The sequence below is a fragment of the Dermochelys coriacea genome, chromosome 20, assembly GCF_009764565.3.
Source record: "Dermochelys coriacea isolate rDerCor1 chromosome 20, rDerCor1.pri.v4, whole genome shotgun sequence".
Lineage (NCBI taxonomy): Eukaryota > Metazoa > Chordata > Testudines > Dermochelyidae > Dermochelys > Dermochelys coriacea.
Window position 1 is genome coordinate 11,391,611 of NC_050087.2, and position 15,219 is coordinate 11,406,829.

A 15,219-nucleotide genomic window follows, 5' to 3' on the forward strand; every position below is an offset into this window, starting at 1 on the left:
GACCAGAAGGACCAATGGAGAAAGAAGATACTTTCAAATCGGGGGGGGGGGTGTTTGTGCTCTCCGTATGTTCCCTCTTGAGACAAAGAGAGAGACCAAGCAAGTAATCCAGCTCCTACTGAAATGATGCATCTAAAATTACAGAAATTGTAAGTAATAGTAAGGAAATGCATTAGATTATTTTTTGTTTTAGCTTGTGAATTTTCCCTATGCCAAGAGGGAGGTTTATTCCTGTTTTGTAACTTTGAATTTGAGCCTAGAGGGGAATCCTCTGTGTTTTGAATCTTTTTATTACCATGTAAAATTACCTTCCATCCTGATTTTACAGAGATGCTTCTTTTACTTTTTTTTTTTATATAATAAAGTTCTTCTTTAAAGAACCTGATTGGTTTTAGTGTCCTAAAAACCCAAGGATCTGGTCTGTGCTCACCTTGTTAACCTATTTGGTTAGTATATTATTCTCAAGCCTCCTTAGAAAATGGGGTGAAGGGGCTTGGGGGGATATTTTGTGGGGAATAGGGCTCCAAGTGGCCCTTCCTGAATGTTTGTTTAAATCACTTGGTGGTGGCAGCAATACCATCCAAGGACAAGGAAAGGAATTTGTGCCTGGGGAAGTTTTTAACCTAAGCTGGTGGAATATAAGATTATGGGGTCTTTCATAGAGATCCCCACATCTGTACCCCAGAGTTCAGAGTGGGGAGGGAACCTTGACAGGGTCGATGGCTGGGGTGACCCCGGGGGCTGCGCAGCTGGCTGCTCCCAGCCAGGTCAGGAACCGGCTCCTTAGAGGAATCATTCTCTTCCAATGGAGCAATCAGCTGTGCCTTGGTGAATCTTCCACTGCGCAGCCCTCTCTTTCTCTGCACAGCTCTACAATGTTCTTCTTCAGGCGATGGTTATAGGCCATCTTCCCGCTGTTCCCAAGCAGACATGTGTTCTCTCTCAGCTCCGCACGGTCCCTGGGAGGAACCCCTTCAGTGCAACAGCCCACTCTCTCTTGGGGTTAAGCCATAGGCTCCTCTGCCTCCTGGAACCACGCCTCTTGGAGCGCACACCTGCTAATCCCCCTTCCTTCTACTGCTCCCCAGTCACTTACTGCAGGACGCTCATGTAGTAGTAGGATTTTATGTTTGTATTTTGTATAATTTAGGATGAAGAATAAAGAAGAATAATGTAGCATGCATTAAATGTATTGGTGTGTGATTTGACCATATGGCCCCTATTGTGGCTGATATGACACAGGTCATACAAAAAGTGCATTTCGTGCCTAAATATTTCTCAGTTATTGATTTGGCCGTTTCTTTGCCATATCCCTACATCCAGACTCACAAGATTGGTTTGCCTTTGCAATAAAGCAGCAACAATGGGCCTTTTGTCGGTTGCCCCAGGATATCACAATAGCCCGGCTATTGCCCATCGGCATATTGTGGATATACTAGACCCATTGAGTCCACAAGAAAGACTTGTGTGTTTTCATATGTAAATGACATTTTGATATTTGGGGAAACTGAAACAAAAACTCAAATACTAACAGAAAAAGTTTTGGCACTAATTCAGGAAACAGGGTTCAAAGTAGCCTTAGACAAGTCTCAGTTGGTACTACCTCAGGTTATATACCTCGGCATAGTCGTTGGACAAGAAGGAAAACAGGTAATCAAAGAAAGGTAAGGGCACTAGTAGACAGGCCGGCTCCTACTGATGGCCACTCTTTAAAATTACTGCTAGGACGATTCCATTTTCTTAAACCACACATTTATAAATATGCTAAAATAACTCACCCATTGTAAAAACTGCTAAAAAAAGAACACAATAAAAAAGGGGAGGAGTACTTGTGGCACCTTAGAGACTAACAAATTTATTAGAGCATAAGCTTTCGTGAGCTACAGCTCACTTCATTGGATGCATAAAAAAGGGGAAAAGAGCAGAACTCCATTTTAACCCTGCTAAAACCGAAGGCTCTCACAGCCCCACTTCTGCATTTCCCTGATGAATCACTGCCTTTTGTTATTCGTTTGGTGACTAATAACATGACCTTGGCTGCCACACTATTACAAAGCAATATAAAGGGAAAGCTAGTGCCGGTAGCATATAAATCCAGAAAATTTCAAGAAGCAAAAATAAATGTTAATCCCTGTGAACGTGAGTGTCTAGCAGCCATCTGGGCAGTACAATCTTGTGAGCCACTCAGAGGAACGGCCCCTATTACTATCCAAAGCACCCACACTCCTCTCAAGTACATTTTGTCAGGGAAATTAATGGAAGGTAAAGTCTCAAACACCCGAATGGCTCAATGGACGCTTATTTTAGTTAACAGAGGGGGGTGACCACAGAAACAGTGTCCAAGCTGGACATGCTAACATATGCCCTAATTAAAAAAGGGAATCAACATGAATGTCCAGAGGTCACTCTGGAGCAAAGAATTACTTTGGTAGAGGCACCCCCACTAAAAAAAATTAATAACGTGGGTCAAAAAAAGCACATCTGGTTTACTAACAGAAGTGCAATAATAGTAAAAATAAATTAATTAATTAAATAAAGTGTAAAATACACTGCCATTAACTTAGAAGAGGAAGTCATTCAGGGACTTCTAGACCATGGATCGGCTCAGCATGCTGAGCTCCCCGCAATTTATCAGGTTTTAAGACTGTATGAAAATTCCCCATGGCCCGTCTATCTGACAGTAATTTTTGCTGACAGTGATTTTTGTGTAAAGGGGATACAGTTTTGGATACGTTTCAGAGTAGCAGCCGTGTTAGTCTGTATTCGCAAAAAGAAAAGGAGTACTTGTGGCACCTTAGAGACTACTTCTTTTTGCGAATACAGACTAACACGGCTGCTACTCTGAAACCTGTCATTATGCAAGGCACTGAATTTAGCTGTATAGAGTGGAAATCTGTCAACTTCATGAAAAAACTCGCACAGATACAGACAGACATCATCTTCCTCTCCAAATGCAAACAGATGGACATCATACTGAAAGGACTGAAGGTAAAAAATCCATTACAATCTACATACCACACAGACTATGCTGACAGCTTGTGCCACACACTCTCAAAATTTTAAATTTGTTAGTCTCTAAGGTGCCACAAGTACTCCTTTAGTTTTGGATACAAGATTGGTATAAAGAAAAGGAGTACTTGTGGCACCTTAGAGACTAACAAATTTATTAGAGCATAAGCTTTCGTGAGCTACAGCTCACTTCATCGGATGCATTTGGTGGGAAAAAAAAACCAAATGCATCCGATGAAGTGAGCTGTAGCTCACGAAAGCTTATGCTCTAATAAATTTGTTAGTCTCTAAGGTGCCACAAGTACTCCTTTTCTTTTTGCGAATACAGACTAACACGGCTGCTACTCTGAAACCTAAGATTGGTATAGGAATGGGTGGAAAGTAGCAGATGGAAAGGATTTTGCATATTCAGAGGAATGGAAATGGATTTACCAGTGGGTAACAAAGAACCCTAAACAGTTAAAGGTGCAACATGTAAAGGCACACAGTAAAGGAACATCCTGGAACAATGAGGTAGATACATTAGCCCCACAGCATGACATAGCAGTTGTAACCAAAGGTCAGAAAAGGAAGGTCTGTGCTGACACATCTGAGTCAACAGATGGCACTACAGACCATCCTAACCGAGTTCCAAAAAACACAAAAAGAAAAGGAGGACTTGTGGCACCTTAGAGACTAACACATTTATTTGAGCATAAGCTTTTGTGAGCTACAGCTCACTTCATCGGATGCATTTGAGCCATCACCAGCAGCAGGGGGGGGAAAGGAGGAAAACCTTTCATGGTGACAAGCAAGGTAGGCTATTTCCAGCAGTTAACAAGAACATCTGAGGAACACTGGGGGGTTGGGGGGGAGAAATAACATGGGGAAATAGTTTTACTTTGTGTAATGACTCATCCATTCCCAGTATCTATTCAAGCCTAAGTTAATTGTATCCAGTTTGCAAATTAATTCCAATTCAGCAGTCTCTCGTTGGAGTCTGTTTTTGAAGTTTTTTTGTTGAAGGATAGCCACCCTCAGGTCTGTAATCGAGTGACCGGAGAGATTGAAGTGTTCTCCGACTGGTTTTTGAATGTTATAATTCTTGACGTCTGATTTGTGTCCATTTATTCTTTTACGTAGAGACTGTCACATAAACACGGCTGCTACTCTGAAACCTCTCCTTACAGTGTGTATGATAAAACCCATTGTTTCATGTTCTCTGTGTGTGTATATAAATCTCCCCTCTGTATTTTCCACCAAATGCATCCGATGAAGTGAGCTGTAGCTCACGAAAGCTTATGCTCAAATAAATTTGTTAGTTTCTAAGGTGCCACAAGTCCTCCTTTTCTTTTTTCCAAAAAAATTAGAAAGACAGGAGTTACTTAATGTAGCCCATCAGTTTATGCATGAAGGAGTAGAAGGAACTTTAAGAAGGCTAAAGCAAGTAGCAGAATGGGAGTGTATGGAGGATGATGTTAAAACATGGGTGCAGAATTGTGTGCGGTGTGCTCAGGACAAGGTTCATCCTTTACACTGGCAACCCATGATGCACCAATGAAGGCTTGGGCCATGGCACAGGGTTCAAATTAATTTTATTAATAAATTGCCAAGGAGTAAGGAAGGATTCCAGTACTTATTGGTGATAAATTGATTCCTTTTCAGGATTGGTAGAGGCATATCCCACTAAAAAATAACAGCACTTGGGTGGTGGCCAAAAAGTTATTTAATAAGGTAGTATGTAAATATGGCACCCCCAAAATAATAAATTCTGACAATGGGGGAGTGTCATAGGTCTGGCACCGCTGCGCCTCTTTGTGGCGGGGTGGATGGGGCGGATGGGGCGTCGGGGCCTCACCACTCTTAAGTTCCCACGCCCGTCCCTTTAAGGGCATCCCAATGTAGCCCAATGGCCGGTTTCCCTGTGCTCGCTCCTTGGTCGGGGTAGTGGGCCCTAATGGTCTGAGTCCATACAACTCACCCCAAGTATCAGGGCAGCATGGCCCAACGGCCAAAGTCCATATAACTCTCCCCATGTATCAGGGCAGTGTGGCCCAATGGCCAGGATCCATACAACTCGCCCTGCATATCAGGGTGTGGCCCAACGGCCAGAGTCCATAGCCTTCCTCCTCTCAGGTGGGGAAGTATCCTAATGGCCGGAGTGGTAGGGGGACCTGGGCCCACCCTCTCCACCGGGTCCCGACCCAGGGCTTGCCTATTGGCGGGGTTCCCCCTTGTGCTTAGCTTGGCGGGGATCCGCCCGCAACACCTCGAGTATCCGTGCAGCTGTAACGCTGCTTGTCTCTAAAGTTCCCCTGGGTCACTTCCTACCCTCAATGTCATGTTCTCCAAATGGGCGGGGAGGGGAGGTCCTCCGGTCCATCCCCTCCTGTCGACACCTCTGTCAGGGACGCAGGGTGCTTCCCAGCTTTGCTGGCCCCTGGATCCTGGAGCGTTGGCTGTCCCTCCTTGGGAGCTGGCGGTGTGCCTCCTTCTCCTCCAGTGTAAGGTCTGGCTTTACTTGCTTCTGGGAACTTGTAGTGCCCAGATAATTAGAGCCAATATTTAAGGAATAATTCACTCCCTGCCAACCAATCATAGGTTCCTACCTGTGATCCGGTGATCCTCATGAAACAGTATAATAAAAACACTAGCCAACCCTTAAGACCCTTAGGAAATACCAATGTGTATGCCTGGGAAGGGGAAGTGGGATTTAAAGTGTACCTTATAAACACAACAAAAATACCAAACCACTGGGAAATAGGGGTTAAAATAGAGGGTCCCTATGGGGATACCACCTGGAGTTCCAGCTACCCACAACTACCATATCAGTGGGACGAGCCTGTTAAGACAGGAACAATACCCCGTGGTGAATTGAACCTATGGTTCCCAGACACATGCACCAGAACCTGGACCAGAGACTATGCATTCAAGAAAGGTACCCCAATTAAAATAAAGAAACCAAAATTGTTTGTTTCAGAGTAGCAGCCGTGTTAGTCTGTATTCACAAAAAGAAAAGGAGTACTTGTGGCACCTTAGAGACTAACAAATTTATTAGAGCATAAGCTTTCATGAGCTACAGCTCACTTCATCGGATGCATTGTTTGTGACTCAAAGTGATCCAGTAAAAGTCTTGTGAAATCCCCTATTAGTAAAAAATAAAAATTAGTATGAATTGGACTTAGCTAAACATGTCTATATTGGAACTCAAATGTTCACCCTACTCCCTTCCTATTATAACATCCTGGATAAAAACACATCAACACTCCAATGGCCGAGCAAAACGAAATGTAGTAGACACCATTTTAGGAGGAGTTGGTTTTGGACCAAAAATTATAAATACTATAAACCTAAAGGTAATTAAGAATAAGTTAAGTTCCTTGTCACAACTGTAGTAAGATAAGATACAGTAGTCTCATTCACAAGCATGCAAATACTACTATGGACTTCATAGAATCATAGAATATCAGGGTGGAATGGATCTCAGGAGGTATCTAGTCCAACCCCCTGCTCAAAGCAGGACCAATCCCCAACTAAATCATCCCAGCCAGGGCTTTGTCAAGCCTGACCTTAAAAACCTCAAAGGAAGGAGATTCCACCACCTCCCTAGGTAACACATTCCAGTGCTTTACCACAGTCCAGTGAAAAAGTTTTTCCTAATATCCAGCCTTTTTCCTGTTCCACCCCCATATGTACATGACCACATCTGATAACGTTTCAGCCCCTGCCCATGCATGGTATTCCGGCTAACCACAGTTAAACTTCCAAGAGTTAATACCTAACTGGCAAGTAGTTTTGACACATCAGTGTGGTTTCTCCGTGGTTACATATATCCCAAAATCCCCTAGAAATCCACTACTTAAAGTTTCTGTGGTGGGTGTACATGTGAGTTACAAGCTATATATTACCAAATCTTATGATCTCATGTCAAGCACTTGGACTCAGTGCCTTATTAGGCCTTGCTTAGGGGTTGCCAAGCCTAAATGCTGCGATTCTATGTCCTCCTGCTTGCATTTCAGCCAGCTTATATTGCTAAACACAATCGTGCACATACAATATAAACTGAGCTTGCTCCTATGAGATCAGGTCATGGCCACAGGGAAACAGTTCACAGTTCGGGAGCCATTCCTGCAGACCGAAGAGGCAGAGCACGCAGTACACAAACAATTGACAGATGGCACCAAATGCGGACAGAAGCACTGGGATTGCTGGAACGCAAAGCAATGCATCACGGGGCATTGGGATAGGACCCAGGATGCCCTGCAACCCTCTCTGCCTTCCCACAACTCTTAGCAGCAGGGGAGGAAGAGCTGCTCTGTGGGATAGCTGCCCAGAGTGCATCACTCCGAATACCGCTGCAAGTGCCGCAAGTGTGAACACGCTATCGTGCAGGCAGCGAACAATGTGAATACACAACAGCGGTTTCCCTTCAGCGCTCTCTGAGTGGCGCTGTAACGACCGGCGCTGTAACTCTGCCAGTGTAGACAGACCCTTAGTCCCTAAACACAGGGAGCTGAGAGCTCTGCACCATTAGCAGCAGGCAGGAGCAGCACGTCTGCAGAGCAGGAAGTTGAGAAATCAGCTTCTTTGGTTGAGCCTGCTTTGGGTGTGAACACAAACATAGTAGAACCTGAGAGTTACAAACAACAGAGTTACGAACTGACCGGTAAACCGCACACCTCATTTGGAACTGGAAGTACATAATCAGGCAGCAGCAGAGACCAAAAAAAGCCAATATAGTACAGTATTGTGTTAAACGTATACTACAAAAAATAAATAAATAAAGGAAAACTGATTCTGTGCTTGTTTCATTTAAATTAAGATGGTCAAAAACAGCATTTTTTCTGAATAGTAACATTTCAAAGCTTTATTAAGTCAATGTTCATAAATGGGAGGTTCTACTGTACAGCAGTGACAGCTGAGACACCCCGAGCACCTTTCCCAGCCCTGCAGAAGAGCTCTGTACAGCTCGAAAGTTTGTCTCTTTCATCTGCAGACATTGGTCCAATAGAAGACATTACCTCATCCACCTTGTCTATCCAGTATAGCAGCTATTAAACCTTCCCACTCCAATGAACTAAGGTTGCACGGATTTCAGAGTTTCCCAATGGAAGGAGTTTTACATTTTCCTCGGGGAGTAGATCAGATTCCACAACCAGATCTTTTCTGACCAGAGAAATTTGGGTGTAAGTGACCCGTCGACCTTGGCAAACCTTAGCATTCACCTTGGAATCTTTAATAAACTCTTTATCAACCACCAATAGGTCAGACCTTACAGCATTGACTAGGGTCCCATCAGTCCAAAGTTGTCACATTAACCTGGGCTCAACAGGGTTTATATTTGGATACCCCTTGCTTAGGATAATTTCTTTTCATGTGCTCAGTAGAGTCAGATGAGAAGCACTTTTTTGGGCCGTCCTGCTGTGCTAGAGGCCTGTAATTTTGACTACTGGGAGGTGATCAGTTCTGTGGTGGTGGGTGCTTGGACCCACCACCATACCCTCCCTTTTCCCAGACATAAAACAGGGTCCCCCTTTTATTCTGGGCTTCTGCCCGTCCTTCTGGAGTCTGTGCTCACTGAACAGTCTGGCCTGTATGTAGGAGTCTTGATATCAGCTATACTCCATACAGTGGCAGAGGGGTTATCAAAGATCGGCGCTCTGACTCCTTCCATACATCTACTCAGGAAATGTTCCTGTGGAAAGAGGTCAAATAACTGGTCAGAATCTTCTACCCCTCTTCCCTTTGCCCACTTTTCATTAATCACGTGTTGTGCACACACGTTCTCTCGGACTCACCTTGTCATGCTTTTGAGAGTTCTGAACCTTAAACGATACAGCTCTGGGGTGATCTGAAACCTTTGAAACACAGCTTGTTTCAACTTGTCCTTTCAGTGCCTGCCCCTTGTCCATCTCATTAATCACTTCTAATGCTCTACCAGTCAGCTTGGAGATCAGCGTGGGTACACTCTTTTCCTCTGGAATCTTGTACAGTTCATATATTCTTTCAAGAGTGGAGAGAAAGAGACGGATTGTATCAGGGAGTAAGGCACAGTCTGTCCCAGCTGGTGCCCCTTTTGGAGGATTGCCTGCTGTCTGGGGGTTCAGTATATACCTCTCCAGCATTTTGCTCATGATCTTTTGGTTCACACTTTTGCTCCTCCAACTCCATGGATTGCTGGCATACAGCTTCTTCCAGCTCCAGCTGTCTCTGATGTGCTGCTTCATTCTCTTTGGCTGCAATTTCTTCCATTCTCTGTTGATGCTCACCCTCCTTCTCTTTTTCTGCTAGGTCCATTTTACAGAGCTCTGCCCTGGCCTTGTTCAGGTCCAGGGCTGTCACACTGGTGGTGGTGGCACCACATGGGTTCCCTGAGTCTTTACGCTCACCTGGAATTCGGCTGTCCTTCATGTGGCTTGGCATATTCCATGAGGAGGGTCTTAACCCAGCCATATTTTTTCCTGCAGCAAATAGCCAGCACTGAGCACACAGCTCCTCCTACTGCTTCTTGGTGTGATTAGCATGTATTTCTCTGCTCATCCGGCCTTTTCTGCCACTCTATTCCCTAACCTGAAACAAACACACAGACAACAGAAAGTAACCCTTTCTTCCCCTCTTTCCAACCTTCACACTCTCTAGGCTCTCGGTCACCGGTTTATAAGCACTGTGAGCATGGGCTGTGGTTAGCTAGCAAGCAGGGTAAAGATCATACTGACTACACCACTGGGCTGGTTCCTGGGGTATCCCGGCCTGAGTCAACTCGTTAGCCCTGCTTCTAGGGTGAGGGAGTCTTGGTAACTGGGGGTCAGCTCCCTAACATAACCAGCCTGTCAGCCACCCAAGCACTCTCCTCTTGGGTGTGCCAGTCCTGACTTCACTTTGCAGGTTTACAAGAGGTGCACCCCAGCCCGAGTCCCTTTGAAACATTACCTTGTGATATCCAGCCCCTGACACTGGCTACTCACAGAAATCCCAGATCCTCTGCCCCCTTAGGAGCAGTGCACCCCAGTTTACTAGTTTTACCTTAACCTCCCCCCATTCCTGTACAACACTTGTAATAAAAACAGTTTATTTATGTATTTAACTAGAAACAACAGAGAGAGTGATGGAAACAAAAGGTTACAATACAAAACAAAATGATAAAACACAAACCTGAATATACACTTATTAAAAGCTACCTTTTCTAGCTAACAAAGTAGGTTTCTCCCACCCCCAAACTTCAATCTCTTGCAGAGCTAGCTGACTTCATAGGAACCAGGATCCAACTTTTCATGAGCTCACCCCAGCTGCTCAGGATGTCTCTTCAGTTCAAGGATACAGAGTGCCCTTCCCCTCTGTTATACTGCAAACAGTCTTTTGTCTCTGCAGTGGCTCGAGAGCCGGAGTACCACCCCTAGGGTACAAACTCCAACTGGGTGGTGACTTCTATATTTAGATTTCACTGACCAATCATCAAGTGGGAACTCCACAAGCACTATAATGGCCTTAACATGGAATCACAGACAGTCCCCTTGGGTACGTGCCATGCAGGTAAGCTTACCTTCATGATAGATAGTCCTTTATACCAATGATCACAGCAATATTCAGGTTACTTCCAGTCCCAAAAGACCAGTCACTTACCCCATGTCCATTGCACCTTAGATCTCACACCACAGACAACACTTGTGGTCAATCTCATAATAAACTCTAAAGATTTATTAACTAGGAAAAGGAAATAAGCCTGTAAACATACATACACAAATGCTTCCACTCTTAAGTCTCAAGTAGTAATACAAGCATCTATAATAAGCAAGTGCTATATGTCCTTTAGGACTATCCCAGGCCAAGTACTGGGAATTTTTTTTTTACTTTTCCTTAATAATCTGTGCCCCTCAGAGTGCAAATAGCATTAAAGATCCAGTTTCTCCTTGTTAAGGCCTTTTTTACCTTCTCCCCTTCTGCAGCAAGGTGAAAGTTCAGCTGTTGCAAGGAATTCAGTCTCCTCTTCATGGAAGACAGGGGAGCAATCAACAAAGTCTTTTGTCCTCTGATGTTCCACAATGGTTTGTCTGGTGTCGATGGGCCTTCTTGTGTTGGGTAGGACATGACACCTCCTGAGGCAAACAAGTATTTCACACTCAATAATGCTTCTCTCCTGACTGGAGATTTACAGTTACAGAGCAAACACTTAAATATTACCTTACAACATGGACTACAGCTATAAGCGAGGTTAACACATACAGCAACTTACAAGCATTCCATAAAGTCTAAACACAAAGCACATTTTTATAATCATGTGACTGAGGGGGCCATGCTGCAGCTGCTCAATTAGGGCAAAATGCCAAGAATGGGGCAGACAATCCCCCAAACTGGCAGTTATTCTAATACTTAGATTCACCAAGCCAGCAACAAAATAGCTTCCCCAATACCTTACTGGTTACCCAGAAGCCAGAAATACAGTTCCCTTATAGCAACCCAGCCTTGAGCTTCCACCCAGACAGCCAAGTCAAATATGATGAGGATTACTGAAAATCTTATTCATCATATAAAAAGTTCTACCAATCCCAAAGGATCAGACACATTACCCACCAAGTTAATGAATTTCAGATCTTACCCAAATCCATGCTTACAACCAATTCTTATCAACTAAACTAAAATTTATTAAAAAAGAAAAGAGAGTATTGGGTAGAGATCATTATACATACAGATATGAATAGAGTTCTTAGATCAGTTTCATAGTAGAGATGGTGAGCTTTAGAGTTGAAAAAAGTACTTTCAGAATTAGTCCATGTGCGGCAGCCCAATGTCCAATATCAGGGTGATTCAGATGGGACTGGAGACCTCATTCTTGTGACTCAAACTTCCCCTGATGAAGCTTAAGCAGATGTGAGATGATAGGATCAGGGCCCTAGAGTTCTTTTTATAGTTTTCTAGCAGCCTCTTGACAGCGTCCAGTCCTTGGGTGAACAATAGGCAATTATCCTAGCTTTGAAGTAGACTTTCTATTTCCTAAGCATCACTGATAAATTAGCTGCATGGATTAACATAAGGCAACGGCCCATCTTCAGCTATTTACAGGTAGTTTACTACAAACTTCAAAGAAAAATAAGGACGATGATATTACTACATTCACAATTCATCTAAATATTAACATTTCCTTTTGATCTCTGAATTAACAGAATACAGCGATACACAGGAACCATTTGGTTAGCTTGTCAAACTCTAACAATACATATGTAAACACACAAACCACAATCATTATCCACTATGTCTTTAAAGGTTGAATCAGGTTCAATTAGCCTGCTAGTTGTGTAACCCTTTCTGGCCCTGTATCTCAAACCCTAATACTAAGTTTAACAACACTAACACCCAGATGAGCCAGACTGGTTCCAGCTATGTCTTTGTGAGGGTTCAATTGAGGCCTAGGGGCCTTGACATGAGCTGGCACCTGGTCTGCCAGCATCATAATCTCAATTCCTAGACTGGGTGATTCCCTGTCTGTTGTAATGTTCCTTTCTTTACCTCCAAGAGGTTTTGAGATTATTTGCAGTTCTCTCTGATGGTTTTCCATGGATAGTCTTCGGATGGAGCAAGGCTGGACAATTCAGCCTTGCATTATATCACCGGCCAGCCAGGGCAGGTACAACTCTCTCCTGCTTAAACAGGCCGTCACTGAGACATATTATCCCCTGGTGACTGACTTTTACTCCAAGTTTATAAAGCGTGCTGTCAATATTAATACATTATTCCTAAATATTACCTGTACATACGTATGTCTTGTAATGAGTACGAATCTTGACAAGTTATGAGCTTTCTGTAGATACCTTATATGTTACTGTTTATGGAGCAATATCCTGCATAGTGTAGGTTGGTGTAGAGAGTTTGTCAGGTCAGAGGTGAGAGATGTTTGTAAAGAACAGGGGACCCTTTGCCAAGGAGTCTCTATGTCACACCTCCCCTTTTGTTATTACCACCCCTTGGTGCTGCTCATGTAATTCCACTGGTTTCAGAGTAGCAGCCGTGTTAGTCTGTATTCGCAAAAAGAAAAGGAGTACTTGTGGCACTTTAGAGACTAACAAATTTATTTGAGCATAAGCTTTCGTGAGCTACAGCTCACTTCATCGGATGCATTCAGTGGAAAATCCAGTGGGGAGATTTATATACACAGAGAACATGAAACAATGGGTGTTACCATACACACTGTAAAGAGTGATCACTTAAGATGAGCTATTACCAGCGGGGGGGGGAGGGGGGAAGAAAACCTTTTGTAGTGATAATCAAGGTGGGCCATTTCCAGCAGTTGATGTCTGAGGAACAGTGGGGGGTGGAGGTGGGGGGGGGGAAATATACATGGGGAAATAGTTTTACTTTGTGTAATGACCCATCCACTCCCAGTCTCCATTCAAGCCTAAGTTAATTGTTATCCAGTTTGCAAATTAATTCCAATTCAGCAGTCTCTCATTGGAGTCTGTTTCTGAAGTTTTTTTGTTGAAGAATAGCTACTCTTAGGTCTGTAATCAAGTGACCAGAGAGATTGAAGTGTTCTCCGACTGGTTTTTGAATGTTATAATTCTTGACGTCTGATTCGTGTCCATTTATTCTTTTATGTAGAGACTGTCTGGTTTGACCAATGTATATGGCAGAGGGGCATTCCACTAGCAGCCTTTTCTGTAAGCTTTCTGATATTATTACTAATAGACGGTACAGCAGGGTGGTCACCTGGTCCGGCCCTGAAGGGGTAAAACAGTCCTGGGAAAGGGCTGCCCCAGGGAGCCAATAGCCTAGCCGCAGTTGGCCCTATAAAAGGTGCTCAGGCAGTCTCTCTCTAGCTGTGGAGAGAGATGGACCTGGCCGTCTGGGAGCTGAGCAGGGTACTAGAGGCAGAGCAAAGCTGGGGAAAGGCAAGAGGAGCTGGGGATCTCCAGCCTGGCAACTCCCCAGGCTGAGGCCTTGGATAAAGCCCAGAGCAGGTACTGAGGCTACAGAGGTGTAGCCTGGGGTTAGGCAGAGGCAACTAGTCCAAACCCTCCTTGCCAATGATGAGTGGTTTACAGACTGCAGTCTGCCCCAGTGAGTGAGGGGGTGGGGGCTAGCTGATGACTGGCAGTAGCCACTGAGGCAAGGTGGGTTTAGAGGGTTGGGGGTTCCCCTGAGAGGGGAGACCCAGAGTGAGGGGGTATTGCTGGGGCAGAGCCCTGAGGTAAAGGGCACCGGGGTCCAGGAGGGACACAGGGCCAGCGGCAGGCAAGACACCTGCCTGCAGAAGGCGCTGCATATGCTGGAGAGGTAATTCCCTGGATGACCAGCAAAAGGCGCCGCACTGGTGAGTTGTCACTTCGCTACAGGTACCATGGCAAATGACCATTGTCCATGAATAACTCCACTTTCCTGAAATAGCAAGGGCCAAGTTGCTCTTTGATTGTGTGATTTGACCACCCTGAAAGTGCTTAGTGCATCACCTTAACTAAAGAGGGGTCTTTGCTTGTTTCCAGAGCAGTTTCCTTAGCTGTAATAGGGAGGTGATCTTGGAAAGAGACTGTACACACAAAGTTTTCCTCTCCCTGCTTCCCTGTGTAAAGACACAAATGGGACAGCACCTCTGATGGTGTATGATACACACCCTACTGGTAGGCAGCTGAGATCACAGCCCATCTCTGAAGCTCAGCTGCCTCTAGCAGTGGAAGCCCTGCCTTGGGCCTAGGGTTTATGATCAGTGATGAGGGCAAACATTTGTCTGAACAGGTCCTCATGGAGTTTAATTACCCCCAAAATGGTGCCGAAAGCCTCTTTTTCTATCTGTGAATAGTTTTTCTCGGCCATTGATAACATTCTGGAGTGAATGCTTTGGGGTTTTCACTCCCATCTTTATCAGTGTGTGCAGTGACAGCCCCAGCGCCTACAGAAGAGGCCTCACTCACAGACCAGTGCTAGGGGATCCCAGACTGAAATGTTCCAGGAGTCTGGAATGACTCCGATTCTTTTTTGTGGCCTCAGAACCCTTGTTTTCCTCTTCTGTCCAAATTGGCTTCATATTTGTCCATAACAGCACGGACATCGGACTGCTTAATGTGGCTACATTTGGAAGTAGCCTTCCATAGTAGTTTAATGTGGCCAGAAACAAATAATCTAAGCTCCAAGACATTCTGTGCTACTGGTGCATTCTCAGTGGCTTCTCTTTTAATGGGTTTACCCTTCTCCACCTCCACAATGCTCCAAGTGAGTAACCTGATTTTGAAGCATGTACACTTATCT

At 44.5% G+C, this 15,219-nt stretch overlaps 2 long non-coding RNA genes across 4 annotated transcripts in view; one reads left to right on the forward strand and one right to left on the reverse strand.

Moving 5' to 3' along the window:
• Positions 1-5,680: 5,680 nt before the first annotated feature.
• On the forward strand, positions 5,681-6,130 carry LOC122458309. The gene is made up of 3 exons (XR_006278293.1): positions 5,681-5,854; positions 5,977-5,980; positions 6,120-6,130. It is a non-coding gene; the product is annotated as an uncharacterized LOC122458309 (long non-coding RNA).
• Positions 6,131-7,826: 1,696 nt separating this feature from the next.
• Positions 7,827-15,219, reverse strand: part of LOC122458308 — a 34,492-nt gene continuing 27,099 nt past the window's right edge. The window contains exons 1-3 of one of the 3 annotated variants that reach the window (XR_006278290.1): positions 10,915-11,579; positions 8,787-9,558; positions 7,827-8,683 (exon numbers count right to left, since the gene is read on the reverse strand). This is a non-coding gene — a long non-coding RNA (uncharacterized LOC122458308). Of the gene's footprint in view, positions 8,684-8,786; positions 11,580-15,219 lie in introns of those variants that run through there. The other 2 variants (XR_006278291.1, XR_006278289.1) reach the window with 2 other exon arrangements.